Source organism: Pocillopora damicornis, chromosome 13 (assembly GCF_964200805.1).
Source record: "Pocillopora damicornis chromosome 13, jaPocDami1.2, whole genome shotgun sequence".
Classification (NCBI taxonomy): domain Eukaryota; kingdom Metazoa; phylum Cnidaria; class Anthozoa; order Scleractinia; family Pocilloporidae; genus Pocillopora; species Pocillopora damicornis.
In genome coordinates this window covers 7,907,503-7,919,979 of record NC_142682.1, presented here as the reverse complement: position 1 = coordinate 7,919,979, position 12,477 = coordinate 7,907,503, and the positions used below count along the sequence as shown (strand labels likewise).

Genomic DNA, 12,477 nt, shown 5'->3' with positions numbered 1-12,477 from the left:
CCGTCACAAGGAATTGATTTTTTCCATTTCCTAAAGAGCCGCTCCAGGATAACAGGAGGAGTAAATAAAATCTTAGGTCATTTTTAGCTTTGACGCCAACCTCTTGCTGAAATTCACTAATATTTTAGGAGGCCACAAGGATTCGTGAATCTAATAGCATCATATGCTTTACAATCTGCAGCTAAACAATCTGATTTAGAGAATATGTCCGAAAAAACTCCATTAAATTCGGGTTCTGACCGTCATACCTACAGGTTTAACCAAGGTAAATTTTGATCAAGGCTTTTTGTGTCTTGAGAAAAAAAGACAAAAAGATCTGTCTGAGTATAATAGCCGCGTACTTCTTTACTGCTCTAAATAGAAAACTATGACATTGAGAACCGGATGAAAGAAAAAAAAATGATATAAAAATATACGTTGTATTCTTTATCCTACAATCGTAATTATCTTAATAATAAGATCAGACTTATCAGCTTCCTCAGACAGGCATTTACTGACTGTATCAAAATATAGGTTTTTATCCTCCCTGACAAATATTGAGAAAAGATCATATCTTAGTTGGAAGCATCAGCAATGATGACGCCCTTTTTTAAGAAGGTATGATAAAATGATAAACAAATGGATATTTTCTCTGTGTATCAACAATAAAAATATCGCTCTGTCTGACAATTCTCTATTTGAAAGAGATATACACATATAGAACATAGTTTCTTAAAATAGATTTAATCAGTTACTTCAGATAATTCGACAAACACGGCTGTATTTCGAGATCTCGGCGTCACAAACATGTCCATTATTCAAATATTTATGCGTTCAGTTGTGTTTTTGTTCCTAGCAGAATGATGCTAACATCATAATTATTTCATGGCTTCCAACGGTAAAGTTTTCTTTGCTTAATTAAAATTATCTTCGCCTCAAGCCACACAGAATGAAAAATATACTACATAATTTAAAACGAAACAGGACACGATTCACATGCATACACCAAGGAACAGAAAAAAAAATTTGAGTGGGAATATCTTTACGCTACGACGTGATCTGAATGCGAAACAAAATAGCTAAGTACAGACATGTTTTTGTGTATATTCGTCTTAATGTAGGTTAGATCTTGAAACCTTTTAAGGATAAAAATTGTTACTAAAAATTCCAGAAACATCTTTATTATTGAATATCAGTAAACAGGTTAATTTCTTGAGTGTAGTTTTCACCTGCCGTGGGAGGAGAGAATGGTTTTTCTGTGCACCGCCCCGCTTCAATTCGATTTAAACACTCTAGGCGTGAACGTTTAGCTTCAGGAAATTACAAAGTTTGGAAATAACACCATTAACTATGCGAAATAAATTTTCAATGGACCACCTCCTCAGTTTCGATGCGGAAGACAAATGTAGAGAATATTCCATGAATTCATAGCAAATGAGGCGGGGGGGGGGGATATCAGACATAGGTGTGATGTTAATATTATCAAAAGGACTGACACAATAACATTTTTATATTTAGAGGTGAAAATTGGATGAAAAGCTTTTAAAACATGAAGACAGACTTAAGACTTTGATCAAAATATTGAACATATATGAGTTTGAGTCTCCCTTCTTTCAGTTTTTCTCGCGTATCTTTGTATTGAAAATAATCGTCTTTTTTCCCCCAATGAAAGTTACAGCATTTTTAAGAGAATCTGAATAGAAAAATGTTTGGAGGAACCAACTCGTTTAGGTCCATTTTTTTCAGAGCTCGAAGCATATTGACTATATTACCGTCTGACGGTTATTTTTCAGTCCCTCTTGGGATCTAATACAATTAATTCGAAAACATGATAAAAATGATTATTATTTGGTGCTGGCTTCAGATATTTTAACAGTCTGTAGTTCACCAGCGTTTGATAATGCCGATAAGGAAAATTAATTAATTAATTTTCAAGAACTAAACCAGTGCTTTCTTGTAATCGAGTTTACAGTCAGAAATAGATTTAGCAATCTTTCAGAGCTTCATTTAACTTCGAATTTTAAGGAAATATAGCGTGTCACGTACCGTTAAATATCATTCATGCCCCAAGTCATACAAATCTCTATGAAGGAAAAAACAATTTCAGATCGACATCCCTCTGATAATATGAGTGTCACCTTTGTTGAATTTTCAGGATGTAATCTTTCAATAATGAAATTATTTTGCCACGAAAGTAAATTTTCAAGTTTAGTCGCCAGTTTAGGGAAGGATCTTTATTGTTTCAAAAGATTCCCTTTTTACTCCACTTTCTCTGCTCCCTTTTCCCACAGAAATTCAAAGCCAAACTTTTTATAAGGGACTCGTTCACTTGGCTTATTTCAACAACCACCCATTTTGCCAACACCACGTCAAAACCGGATCTTTAACTAATAACAGGGAAAAGTTACACGCAAGTGTTGACTAAATTACAAATTGTCCACAAGAGGAGAGCACGCGAAAATCAAGGAAAGGTGGAAGACATTTCGGACTGTAATTGGAGTTTTTGTTGAAAGGCTGATGCGGCAAAGGGTCGGGGCAAAGCGAGCTAAACCGTTTTTTTGGGGGAATTTCAATCATTGATTGATGATAGCTTCCGTTCATTACAAATTTCAAACTGGATCCTTTGAGGCAGCATGATTAAAAACCTTTTCGAGTAGGCTTTCTAGAACAATACTAACTAATGCCAAGGTCAATGTTGATTTTTCACACAAACACAAGGATCTCAGCGATGCAGTAAATTTTTCGTGCTGTATCGAGCTCTAAAACTTTGAGATATATTTACATTTGTTTTCAACAGATCGAAGACTTTAAAATTATTAAGAAACAATGTAAATTAGTCGAAATAGTTTTAAAAACAAATTAACTACAGTCGGCTTGTTTAGATATATCTGAGCACAAATGTATTCTCCAATCTGAAACCATCCAAAAACCAAATATATATTCCTTTCGTACTAAAAATAAGACTGAACCATTTTCAATTATCAGTCTTTTTATAACCAATTCAAACCTAACTCATATGGACCAAAATTCAAGGTATTACTCTCGGTTAAAAGTAACATTGCAAAGCAGCTTGATTAAGGATACAACTTTTATTCAGCTTCTAATAAAACGAAGACTTCTATATTTAAAAAGAAGTGAACAACTCATGCTTTACAGTGCGAAATTAGGCTACAGAATAATATGATATTAGTACACAGAGATCTATTCTACAGTGCTATCAGATGAGAGTGGAATATTCTGAAACTGTTAAGCTAAATTAATTATCGATGGATTTCTGCTGGTCGTTATATCCAATGATATCAGTCAAGTCATCGTCTGGCAATCCCCACCTGATGAAAGGACAGACGAAAACACGTCACTTTACTGTTAAACAATGAGCCAAGTAGTACACGCGCTGTGATTGGTCGTTGCCTAGGATCTATCACAGTTTACGTAATAAGGTGCGTATTTTGATTGGTTATAACATATGATCTATTGTACGACAGATACATAGATGACGTCGTTGTTAGCAACATTTATTTTTTTTTATCATATAAAACCGATTGATTCTTAAGTGCAGTGGGTCTGTACAGAAATTGTGGTAAGAGCATCAGTAACTCACTCGGCTGTACCTTGTGCGCCATTTTTTTGCTCTATTACATTTTGACGTCGTCGATGATTTGTTGTGAAACAATACAATTTACTTAACCCCCCTTAAGGCTCTGTAATATTCTAACGACACCCCCTTATTGGCAGTCAATTTTCTAAATTCTCTCCTTGAAACTCTCTAAGAGACAACCAATCCCCACTCCGACCCCCTCTGAAAAAACCATGCGATTCCCCCAAAATCCTCCAACCCCGTTACTTCCCTGTTAATTGTAATAAAAAAAGAAAAAAAATTGTAATAAGGGCGTCAGTGACAATCCCCTACACTTTGTGTGCTATTTTATTCTTTTGTTGCCATCTGTAACTTAAAACTGAATCCCTAAACGGCAAAATAAAGTCTATTTGTTAAACCAGTACGTCAATTTGCCTCATAAAAAATATCTACTGTTAAAAAAACCTTTTCTTGCAGAGGGATTTTTTTCCAAATAAATTGGAGACAAACACTATCGCCAAAAAATTTTGACAAATTACCAATCCAAGAAATAACTCTTACAAAATTTTCACGCTACATTCTAGGATTGTTGCTATTTCTTTGATGACCTGCTTAATTCAGATTTCCCTCGTTGGCTATTCTTCTTTTTTTTATTCATAATCCCCTTCGGTGAAGGAGAGCTTTGGTTAAGGTTTACACAACGTTCCAATCAAAGGCTTGCATCTACACATTCTCACCAGTGGCAAACCACGTCTGCAGTTCGCTAACTTTCATTAATTCGAATAAGAACGACTAACGATTGGCCATTAGTTTTGGCAAAAATTTTCATCCTATTTGAATGGTATAAAATGTTTCCTTTTTTTTTGTACCACAATCGTTCCCTTACAAAATATGTTATTTTCCGCCAGCAACTTGATTTAACCCTTTGACTCTGAAGATCTGATTGTTAATTCTCCCCTCCAGCTGCTACATATTTCCTCGTAAATTAGCTATGAGAATTTGTTTTGGATCAAGATAAAAACTTCTACCTTATAATTTTGAATATTTTCATTACCAGGTTGCTGGACAATGTATGGATTAAAAGCAAAACATTTACAAGTTAATCTCTTCCAGGAGTTAAAGGGTTGAGCGAACAGAAAATAATGTCAACCAGAACCTCATAGTATATGGTGAATGGTATAAAGGTGATGACAGACTCCCGAAGGGTTTTTGATTCTGAAGTAGCACTATTTTTTTTTTAACGGATTACGCGTCAGTTTCGTCAACGTGACTTACTCTCTGGAACCCCTGAAGCGATTAGGTCGTCTTCTTCCTGGTCTTCCTGGTCTTTTACGTCTCGAAAACTTCACTTTCTTCAGAAAACTGCAGCCTCCAGATGAACATGGCGAACGTCGCTCCCGAGTAACTTCGCTCTCCGAGACGGGTATGGAAGAGGCCTGGAACAGAAGGCAGGCCAGGATACAAAGCCAGAGTAGCTGTTTATCCATCTGAAAATACAATCAGTGGGCGATAAATAATCGAGATACTTTTTAATAGTCATGAATTTTGTAATAAAAACCACATCTTAACCTGCTAGAAAAAAGAAAAGCCAGGTATGAGAAAGACATAAGAATACGGGGAAATGAAAAGCTGACAGAGAAATATCGCTTAAACTCAGAGCGAACGATTAACCGAAACAATTACATAATGCTTGCTTTCAACTGGATAAGGGTAGGAGCAAATACTTAAAAACCAAATTTTAGCTTTAAATACATGTGATCTACACTCCATTGCAATAAGAATGATTAACTCTATCAGAATACCTCAGCCTATGTGGCCAGGTTCCTAAAGGGGGAAGAATGAGTTAAGAGCAAAACACTCAATCTCTTTAGTCCCCCAGCTATATTCTGTTAAATGACGACTGATCTCCCCTCCATTCCCCTGAGAAATATATGACTCCCCCCCCAACCCCACCCACTATCCCCAGGAAATAAATAATGACTGGTTCCTCATCAAATTTCTTCTCGTTTGGACATCAGAAGGCCAGATTAGTGTGGAGAGTTGGGAAAACTAAGAAAAGAAAGAAGCAATTCCAAAGAAAGGTAGACTCTTGTGTGGACAGAACCTCGTCTTAAATCTGTGACTACTTTCTTTTATCGAGTATCTTTTTATGTTCCATGACTTTTCGCCGGCTTATTCCGTATCAGCTCTTACTGATGTGTTGTCTTGTTGACATTGGAAAGAGAAACAGTAAGTTGATCCGCAGCACTGAACTCTTTTATATTATAAAATACTCTCTAAGACGATCCACAAAATCCAAAAAAACTATCCCTAAATTCAATTGTAACCGATAAGTAATCGAAAATAAACGCTTACGGTTTTTCGAATTTCATTTCTTTATTACCCACTCAAATCTGATTGTAGCTTTACGTTTTGCCTTTGGAAACAAAAGCTTGTTATTCGCGAGTTAAGTGTAGCTTTTGTAAAATACATCGAAAAAAAGTAGAGTATGGAACTGAAACGTGCGGCTAAAACATTTCCACCCAATGCGTTAAGAAACTACCTTTTAGTTTTTTTTCCTCGTTTCCATAAATTATTAATTTTCCCTTTTCGAGCTTCGAGGTTCGGAAAACATCAGATCTATAATTTTTTCATAACACCAAACCATCTGTTTCTCCAATCGGTAACCACGCAAAAATTGCTGAAAAAAAAAACTTAAGAATCGCTAATAGAGAGCATTTATTCCAATGTTTGAATAGAAAAACGACGATAATGACGAAAGTGAATTTTTTTCAATATAAAATTTTTTCCTTGAAGAGTATTGTTAGGCTCAACTGATCAGCTGATTGAGGTCTTTTCAACAAAAAATTGAAAGAAGCTATCCTGAGATGCATACGCATTTCAACAGGGGAAGAAAGTTTAGTGAGCTGTCTAAGAACTTCTTTGGTTTCCTTGAACTACTTTCCGTAATTTTTTATCCTAAATGACGGGCAATTCAATCAAACAAGAATTACAAGGCCTTTTTGGGAGAGTTTCCCATAATTTTGAAATGATTCGAGCAAAATCGAAAAGACAATTCAAGATTACCAGAGGATGCTCCCTTCGCTCTCAACGAAGGGTATAGGTTCGAATTTGATAAAGGCGGCAATTCATTCCCCTTGAACAATTTTTATTCTATCGTCAACGAATTATATCTCTTGCCACCCGACGCAGCTCAAAGCGAAATGAATAACTTTGAAGATCATATCTAGATTAACTGATTGGTCTGGAAAATTCCAATAAATAACAGAACTTTCTATTTTTCTACCAGTTCTGAGGAGCAGTAACCGCCCTTCGTTTTTGCCTTGTAATCGCATTTTTCGCCCTATGTTTTGGAAAAAAATGAAAAAATAGAAGGTAAACGAGAAAATCTTGTGTTTTATGAGAAAAGAAGACGTGGAAAGAATTTCTTACGTTTTGAGACGTTCTCGAAATTTTCATAAACTGAATTCAAGTCAGTTTTAAAGAATTTTAGAAAATCCAAATTACGTAACTGTAAGATCTAAATTTGTAGCTATAGGTCTCAAATATTTCTTCGATGCTGACCCAACCGAAAAAAATTATTTCTGTAGGACACAAACCTTGGTTTTGCTCTGATTTTCGGATCGTCTCGTCTCGGCCACGTTCTAATTGCAATGAGTGTGGTTTGTTTGAGAACAGATACAATAAAATCTATTAGAGGCGTCTGTGAGGTCGCCCACGAATTTTTGACGATATATTGTGATCTTAAGTACATATGGAGCGTTTAATAAGCTCTTTGCGATAAAGAGCTACCCAATAATGGCTTATTATTTCTTTCCGTATTGTTACAAGGGCTATCAATGCTTCCTTTTGACACAATTAAGATAAAAGCTGTTTGTCTCCGGCAAACCGCGTTAAAAACTAATCTATGATTAATTTACTTGCTTTGTAGGAGTTCTTTAACGACAACGTAATCGAGTGATAAATGAAAAAGCTTTCTAGTACTTTCACGGGTTTGTCTTCGTTTAATTGTTGTAACCATTGCATAGACCGACTCTATTGGAGAGCGGTAATTTGGAGACTTGCCGAGAGAGAAGAATATTACAATATTTACGCTGTTACTTGACGTACTTTCACAGCAACCCACTCCTGAATGGTTGGAAGTTCGTTTTCGGCATGATTTATCAAAAAAAATTCCTCCAAAAGAACAAGAAGATAAACGCTTCCTGCTGTCGCTATGTGACACAAGACTGACATTATCGTCGCTAAAATATGCAACCGTCGACGTCATTCAGTCTCCTGTTACTCACATACTATTGTAGACCTCAGCTTTCGGAAAACCGTTCGGTACAATTTGTTATTAGTCAGATGCATATCTTTACATAAAAATGTGGATACAACCCTCAAATCATAATAACCGTTTTTTCACCTCAGTAAAGAAAAAGGTAGTGAACCGCCAAAGATTCTTAGATATTGTAGATTGAAGAGTTCTCACCGGCATCGTTCATTTTGTACAACTCAGATTGTTTACAATAGGAGTATAAAACATCGATTGTTGAGTCCGATCGGAATATAGTCAGAAATTTCGAAATCTTTCAATCAGTTCTATTTGTCCTCTCTTTAACCATATGTTTTGCGGTAGATGGTTCAAGGGATCTTACATTTTTTCCTTCCACCACAAAAATCTCTAAAAAACTCCTCCCTCCAAATGATAACATTTCAGAAGAGAATTTTATTGTCGGACTCAAGGACATTATCATTAATAAGCGCTCAAAGTTCATACGGCGCCAATAAAATTACTGCCTCTGTAAAAAATCGCTGATTCAGTGCTTAAATCATTTCTGTACAATTTCATTAAACATGTAGCTCAGTATAACCATCTCCCAAATACCTTTTAGGTTGATGCTGAAAAAATTATGAGATATCTCACCACATATTGTCAAGTATCTTGTCGACCGATGTTAAAAAAACTATGAGATATCTATCTATCAGATATTGAAAAAAATGTTCTGAGTTTAATTGTAAGATTTTAAAAGTTATCGTCAAATGGATTCAACAAACTAATATCTGCGCAAACGGTAGGACCGTCTTGTTTAGACATAACTATTACTTGGCACATTTACTTGGCGAATCAGATATATAGTGTTTATCAGCTGTACTGATGATATATAGTCTATTGATAAGATACGGCGCGAGATAATGAAACCGCGATCGAATGATAGAAGATAATCATTGGAGGTATTTATGTAGGAAAATTATCCACGGCATATACAAGCGGCAACTTACATAAGACGTGAACTCATCGGTTCATTCCCATTTTTATAAGCCACGGCTTATACAAGACGAGGGTTTTATGTAAGCTGCGGATTATTTCCCTCCTATTAACGAGCCTATTGATTCTTTGCTTCATTCTTTTTTCTTCATTAGAAAACCAGAAAAGAAAATCACCTGACAAAGAATGTTAGGATCTCGAACAGTGTGAATCTGAAGAAGAATGGAAGAAAAAACCATTTTCGACTGTAAAACCATTGAAAATTGAAGTTTATTTTAAAAAAGTTCTAGAATGCACTTACTATCAGTTTACCTGCGTAATAACCCCCCTGGGATGTTGGGGGAACACGAGAAAAGTCTGTAAATCACTCGCCTCCGGGTCGTGAATCACAAACTCTTCTCTTGTTCTTCCAACTTTCAGCGTGGGTTATTGAGCAGGTAATTGATAGAAGTGAGGTCTGTTCCTGAAATAACTCTTGAATGATAACCACGATTCTTTATGCTTCATCAGATTCTAGCCATGCTGATTAACACACAACCTGACTTCACTGACCCTTTACACCTCACCAACAGTATTTATATATTCCATAATGATCCCCATAAATTTCCAAAAGTGCTGACAAAGAGACTTTTTTAACGATCAAGCGCCTTCTAGTTGATGATCAATTCCCTTCTTTAATGTGTGATGTGGAGGTGATAATGTAGGAGAAGTTATATGCCAATCACTCTTACAGGTTAAACAGTTAATAGTTTCAGTAATAAACCAAGTAGAACCTTCCTTAAAATTTAAATTCATGAATGTCAAATTGACTTTTAAAATGCAAAAAAGATAGACTGGATAAAGTGTGCAACATAGTTGCTGATGTGATCAAAATCAAATTGCATAACAGTCAAAATACAATTAGATTTCCATTAAATCAAAACCAAATTTTCTAGGCAGATACTATTTGCAGTATACCTTTATGTATTTTTTTAGTCCCTTTTGTTTTGTGGTTGTAAAATCTTTATCAACCAATAGATTTCAACTAATAGTTGAGATGGGCTGAGATGTTAATAACCATAACCCTAAACCCTGAGAAAATATTTGTAAACATGAAGAACAAAAGGTAAAGTCCTTCGGTTAACCAAGCCGGCGCTTTTTGAAGTTGCGAGATAGAATCGATGCAAGATTATCCGTATTTTGCACAGTTGTCAGTTTCACTCGATGACGGCATTGTCCTGTGCACCTCACAGAGTGTTGGCGTGATAAAAAAAAGTGGAAAAATTTTAATATAGTGGAGAACCAAATTCATCTAGTGGTTAATTAGCTAGTTCGTCCTCTTCGGGCGTCTATGCACGTAAGCCTCGATCAAAGAACGCCATATGGTTTTTCTCGGTTGCCAGTTGGTAAAGCTGTCTTCTTGTCTAACCTTCATCCCTTATTTTCTTTTTCTATGGTTCTCCTCCAGGTTTCCTTGGAGTAGCCTCTCTTTCGTCGGCTGTCGGGAGTCCATTGTTGGGCGATTGTGGGCGGGGCTGCTGGTGGCATTCGCAGCACGCGGCCTGTGATCCATCTCCATCTTCCTTTCTAGAACTGCTGGTTTTTCTGTGCAGCTCATTGCTGGAGATTATGTCAGGGCAAAAACAAGGGGAAATTTCTTTGACATCCATCTTAATGTCCTTGGTCCTCTCGGAATTGACATTGAGGTCTAAGCGCACTGCTGTTGTTGCTAATGCATGCGTCTTTGCCTGCATGTCTTTGTGTCGGCGTGGCAGTAGAGCATTGTCTTACAATCCTTTTCGTCTGTCGTTGGTGGTAGCCATTAGTGTTGATATACCAAGGCAATCCCATCTAATCTAAACTTTCTATTCATGTTAATTCTCTGTTTTTGCTCCAATCAACTTTCTCCTTTTATTTCCATGACGTTTCAAAAAATATCTGGAATTGATTCAGGATGCCACACAGGTGACGTATGATAAATAAAGGTGTGCAACTTGCCTAAAAAAAGTGATTCTAGTAATATTGTTTTCTGTGGATTTTAAGCAGGCGGTATTTTACAACTCAATACACAACTTGGGCATCCGGCCGAGGGCTGATCATGAATAAAATCAGCCCGACATGTCATGCAATAATTTGTCGTGCGAGCTCCGACATTTTTCATTCTAAATTGCAAACGAATTTGAAACCTTTTGTGTCGACTCCAAGAGGAGACTGGGCGAATTGTTATGAACTGTTCAGTGTTTCTTTCTAGTCTACATCGTTCTTAATATCGCTTAACAAGATATTTGATTTTGATTCAATGAAATGTTCGAGATTCTGTTCGCAAAGCCAAAACATTTTCATAATATCGCATAGATAAGCAAAGTAAGTCGTATCGCACAGGTTTTTTTACCATAAGCACAACATTATTCATTCAAAGAACGCCAGGTGCATTTGTGCTTTAAGATAAAAGGCAGATGTATTTTCATCATGCAGTGGATGAGGAAATTATTCAAATATGCTACCAGTTGGCTTTAATTCCCTGGTTTTAGGTAACTTCCTACGTTTTCAATGTACTGGTTTGAGTGACCAAAAAAAATTGGATCACTCATGCTCTGAAATATCTATAAATCAACATTTTCTCTTAAATTTCAACAAAATATACGCAAAGATGGGGTGGGAAAAAGTGAAATATGTTGACCACCTTTGTATTGAAATATTACGAACAACACACTGTTTTCAACAGATCTATTGACTTGCCGCTTTTTTTCTGTAAAGAAAGTATAGTCCACTCTTTTTCGAAGATATGTAATAAATTTTAGATATGTCAATAGGCTCTTTTAACGATTTTAAAGGTTTTATCGTTTGTTTTTTTAAGTATCCAAATCATTCAGCTTCCTCTCAAAAAAGAAAAAATGAACTGTGAAAATTTGTGTTCCTGGAAGGTTGGGAATTCGGCAACTCGAAGACAATCTGTTCAACTTCCTTTAAGTTACTTCAGATTTAAAAAAGAAACGTTTTTTATATTTGAATTTTTACCTTCTTATCGCTGGTAGGTTGGTATTTTTGCAACGATGTAAAATGTTTTCATTCCACTCTTCGGCTTACTCAAACCCAAATTACAAGAACATCTTTCCTTGTTTTGATTTATATGTGTATTTAGATTAGTGGGGTGCTTTAGAGCAACGAATAAGAGTTTGCCAAGAATGGGTGGTGTGAATTTTGTGAATCACCCTTCACGGACGGTATAATAAATTACGTTAACTCCAAATAGCAGCTGTTGCATATTAACTCGCTTTTAATTCGTCTTTAGATCTGAAACCAGTCAAAATACGTAATGTTAAGGAAATTCGTTTTCGTCCGTTTCAAGTAGTTCACAGTTTTCGAGATCTTATACCACAAACCGAGAGAAACTTGAATAAACTCTCAGACAGACTTAGTAGGGGGTTGAAACTCCATGTAATTTCGATATCTCTATGAGTTAAAACCACAATTTAATGCTTGATCGCTTTTTACATGGCAAATTAAACGAATTACTTTTCCAAATAGATGCATTTTCAAAAGACTCCAGTAGGGTTAGAAAGTCTTTTTATTTCGTACATAAACGACTGAACATATGGAAAACAAAAGATTATCTCGTGCGTAAAGAAACGTTTTTGGCAAACTTCCAACCTGAATAGATATTAGCAGGAATTATGAAATAGCGCGCGCG

General features: G+C 36.0%; 1 long non-coding RNA gene across 2 annotated transcripts; it reads right to left on the bottom strand.

The window, feature by feature from the left end:
• Positions 1 to 3,049: 3,049 nt before the first annotated feature.
• On the bottom strand, positions 3,050 to 11,944 carry LOC113684983 (uncharacterized). Of its 2 annotated transcripts, none has more exons than XR_003447520.2 (3): positions 11,805 to 11,944; positions 4,832 to 5,043; positions 3,050 to 3,308 (listed from the first exon to the last, which is right to left on the bottom strand). It is a non-coding gene; the product is annotated as an uncharacterized LOC113684983 (long non-coding RNA). The 2 variants fall into 2 exon arrangements; XR_003447519.2 differs by lacking the exon at positions 11,805 to 11,944 and adding an exon at positions 7,156 to 7,338.
• Positions 11,945 to 12,477: the final 533 nt, after the last annotated feature.